Source organism: Lytechinus variegatus, chromosome 4, assembly GCF_018143015.1.
Source record: "Lytechinus variegatus isolate NC3 chromosome 4, Lvar_3.0, whole genome shotgun sequence".
Lineage (NCBI taxonomy): Eukaryota > Metazoa > Echinodermata > Echinoidea > Temnopleuroida > Toxopneustidae > Lytechinus > Lytechinus variegatus.
The window spans coordinates 37,698,147-37,703,067 of record NC_054743.1 but is presented as its reverse complement, the minus strand read 5'-3'; positions in this window follow the sequence as shown (position 1 = coordinate 37,703,067).

Below are 4,921 nucleotides of genomic sequence, written 5' to 3'. Positions count from 1 at the left end.
GCGCATGATCAATGTTAAGTTGCAACTAAAATGAGAATGGTTTCAACTTTCAGGACAAACACAGTTCGGTCGAACTCGGAAAGGAAATTAATTTATCAATTTTGATTGTTTACCACGAACTTTGACTCATACGTAGCTCCGAAAGTTTTTAGGGGAAATGGCGGTAATAAAACGAGGGCGTCACCTGAAAAGGGAAAATGGGTCTCCAAAGAAACAAATTTTCATTCCAATTGACATCCTTGCCCAAACATGACAAATAATTAACGAAAATTTGACAATAGAATTTGAATAAATGTAAAAAAAAAAATGACACTTCATTTCCGATATATACTTTTATATAATAATGCTAATTACTCAGAATAAGGAACATGAATCGTGAAAATTGATTTTCCCTTTTCAATGTTTTACCCATAATAATCCCGTATTACAAGTCGAGCTCAAAGGGCAAAATCATGTTTGTTATATCATGTTTTTATTACGTTCTTTTTTTAAAAAGAATTACATTGTCTGTACATTACGTTTCGATTTTAACCATGTTATCTTTGGTCTGAATAATTCGGAGCGTCACTATTATATCATAATATTGTAAACACATTAAAAATCGTGGGAAAATGATGATATATAGGGTAACACGGCAATGTGTATACTCTTCTTCATTTTAAACCCCCCTTCGCTAAAATTGGGGGGTTGGGGTTGTTTTTGAGCGGTTACCCCACACTTAATTAAGTGCATCCCACGATGCTATGCCAATCAAATAGATAATAATAATAATAATGGTATTTATTTCGAGCAAACAGATACAAAATGATTTACAAAGTACTGGATAAAATGATTAAAATACAAAACATTATTACAATAGCAGAAATTCTGAATTGAAGTAACAATGTTTACACAATAGGTGGCCTGTAACAAATTTCAAATATGTATTACAATTAAGTATTAAGAAGTATAGGTAGAATAAGCACTTACAAAAGAGAAATAAATTGAGAGGGGAAAACAAACGAATGATCGTGAAAGAGAGTCGGGAGAAAAATAATAGGAGGGGGGAGATGAAACAAGATGGAGTGTATGAGAAAGTGTGAGAGAGCGGGTGAATCAAATAAATAAGAAAAAAGGGTAGTCAGAGCTATACAAGATATAAGTAGATAAAGCGAGGGAGGCAGACAATTGCGAATAGAAAACATAATTCTCACAACTGGTAATACAATATACACTGATATATTACTGATATTTTTATATACCACATTGCTTTCGGTTGGAGCTTCTATTGAATATTATTGCTTTGATAAAAATTCAACTGAAAGGGCAATGGAAGAATTGAGAGAAAGGGGGGGGGGGTTATGGGGTAGAGAGGAGGACAGTGGGAGAAAGAGATACAGAAAAAATAGTACAAGTAGTTAAAGGCGGACCAAACAAAGATGGAGATGTGGAGCTGGGAATCGCATCTGTATCTTCGTCTGACAAGTTGTCACGGGAGCGTTTCATGAGAGGACTTGTCAGGCGTTTTATCCGACAAGCACTGTTTACTCCGACAGTGCCTCTCAGCCAATCATAATCAAGGAAAGTTGTCAGACCTGAGAACTTGTCGGACGAAAATGTTGACTGAAACGCTCCCCAGAGCTGACACTGATCTTTCCCTGATTCCCATTGGCTGAGATACAATATTTACTGTGGTAACTGTCGGATATACGTCATACAAGTCTATTCATGAATGCTCCTCTGGACTTGACCGTGTCACCCCGTCCCCATCCTCCCCTCGGCTCCCACCCCCCCCCCCAAAAAAAAAAATTAAAAGTACATCTTCTTTGTGCTTGTGTGATATAAACTTGAGGTTTTTCTTAATTTTGATTTGTGAGTCTACTGAGTAGGGGGGGGGGGGGGGGGGGGGCTCGAGCCAAAAGGGGAGGACTGACCATACAAAAATTCATAATCAGATGGTAATTGTTGTTTTGTAAACGTTTTTGGAGAAAAAAGTACGGTGGCTGAAGCCCCCGCAGCCCGCCTCCTGTTATGTAGTGGACATACAACCTTACTCCCTTAATGATTTTGCATCGGATGTTATTCGTTACTCTTAAAGATTATTTTATAAAGGAAGGAAAGCAACTATATGGTAGCTATTTCCGATTAAAAATCCATTCTTCCGAGAGCAGGCTTCGATCGTACCACCTTGCCAAATTTCTACAGATTATGTTGATACCAGTGGCGTACAGATGAGAGAGGTTTGGGGCGCTTGCCCCCTCAAAAAAAATCACTACCGAGCGGGAAAAAAGAGAAAAGGAAAGAGAGGAGGGTGAAATATGGTAGGCCTGTTATCTTCTGAATATTTTGTCAATATCTATAACAAAATTGGTTTTTGTAAAAAAAAATTTGATCGCTTGATCCGCTAGATCGGAATTTTTTACAATAAATTTTGCCCTAAACGCCAGTATCTTCCCCCCTATTTTTTTTTTTTTTTGGGGGGGGGGGTCATTACGCCAGTGCTTGATATACCCTCACTTGCCATATGCCCCACTAAGATGAATCATTGATTATTTTATGTATATTTTTTATTCATTTTTTTTTTTATAAATTAACTTTCTTTGTTTTTGCGGTGCTTCGTTCTGAATTATTCAAGTGTGACCATAATTTTTTTAAAATAATATATTCTTGACGTGTTAGTGAAGTGTATCTAATGAAAAAAAAACAAATGAATCAAACAAATCAAATCATGTAAGTAACATAAAGTCAATAAAAGCTCCATTCTTTACATATTTCATAAAATGTGTAATGTGTCATTAGTTATGTAAATGAACGACATGCACTATATAGTAATACTTAATACTTACTTTGTCAGAAGTCTCTAAACGCTCTGCAGTATATGCAGCATAATTACCCTGGCTTTAGCAGTGCGGCTGTTACGCGCGCTACGTTTCAAGGAATAAATTCCTGCCAGGTACCCATTTACCTCACCTGGGTTGAGTGCAGCACATTGTGGATCAATTTCTTGCTGAAGGAAATTACGCCATGGTTGGGATTCGAACCCACGACCCCCTGTTTCAGAGTCCGGAGACTAAGCCACTGGGCCACAGGGTAGCAACATCACGCGATGATGCGAATCACAGAGTTTAAAAAATATCAATTATTAAGTATACGAACTAATCTGACGTCGATTTCGATAATGCATTATCGGTCATCAAGCACTGCAGGTAGACAAGACTTTATTCAGCAAATTAACCCCCCAAAAAATGGAAATTGTTCTACTTACAAAAACCAATATTTTGAAAAGGGGCAGACCCAGTATTTTGAAAAACATGCCAAAGGGGGGGGGCACATTTTCCCGATGAAAATTTGACAAGCAAAAAAAAGGTCCTCATTCTCACTTTCAAAAGGGGGGCACACTTGGGTAAAAACGGTATATTTACTTTACAAATTTTGATAATGGCTCTCAAATGGGGGGGGGGGCTCGGGCCGGCTGCCCCCCCCCCCCCGGATCCACCACTCATTTTGGAAATACACACACTTCTCTCCCTCTTCACCGCATCCTCTCTCCCCCTCTCTCACTCTCTTCTCCCCCCCCCCCCATTTTTCTCTAAAGTTTGCCGACTCTCCATCATTTGACAGAAACCCTTTTCACAACGTGATTCCAAAATAAATGTGTAGCACAATAACAATCATGGAATGTATTCCTTGCGATACATTTTGCAAAAGGAGTCAGAGCAAAAAAAAATATGACAACATCGTTAGATTTATCGTGGGCAATTGAGTGTTATTAATGTAGTAATCGGGTTGTCACAAGAGTTGACTTATGCAGTTTCGATGAAGAGTACGGGCGCACATTTGACAGTGTATGTATCTGACTTTCGCTCTCGTTAGCTCTTCCATGCAATCACCTCATTATTTCGTCTCTTTCACACACACACGCACACCCTCTCACACCCAGGTGCTGTGTTCGTGATATGGGGGCTGCACATGCCACCTTGATAAAAGTGAATATTCCGAGCCTTCTTTAGTGTGAAATGCCATCGCCTCCACCCTGCAATTTTTATTCACCCCCACCCTCAATCGGTTCCTTGGTTTACTTTGTGTGAATATAGTGCCCCTTTGAAGCCTGAAGAGTCATTGCCATAGGCGGCGGAAGTGGGGGGGGGGGGGGGCGGTGGGTAACCTGTTCCCCCCTTTAAAGTTTAGGTGGGGGACGATCCCTTAAATTTGTTGTTGATAACCTTTTTTTTCTTTTTTTTTTGCTTGTCAAAAAATTTTGATGGTCCCCCTAGATTTTTTGCTTCCGTCGCCAATGGACATTGCCCCCCCCCCCCGCCTCCATCACTACCTGCAAAAACACTCTTTCGCTCTCTCCCTCCCTCTCCCCCCCCCCCCCCCTCTCTCCTCCCTCTCTCACTATCCCTCTAATCTCCACCCACCCATCTCTCCTTTCTTTCTCTTTCCTTCTTTCCCCGGCCTCTCCTTTATAATCTATCTCTTAGACAATTCACACCGCTCTGAATCAAAGTAATCTGAATTGGGCAATTGAAAAATAATATAGGCCAATACACACATATTTCCTTTAAATAATTTTATTTCAAATTGAACCACATAATTTCTCGGTCGAATCTCATGACTTGACAAGTTATCCCACCGGATTGATCACAGAGGCAATAAACCTCTTTTCAGCCAGTAGCATAGTAGTAATAGTATGCCCTTTTAGTATACTTTTACAATATAGAGTGAAGAGCAACGCTGTATTCTTCAGCTGTACAATATTTGAATACATGAATACTGATGTACCATCATTTCTATATAAACTTTCAAAAAATAAAACAAATACTAAGTACAGTGAAAAAAAATAGTATAAACAGTTGTAGACATAAACAGACTTTAATTTGCACACTCCAAGATAATAACATTTATTGTAAGAAATTAAAGCTGTTAAATTCTACATAAT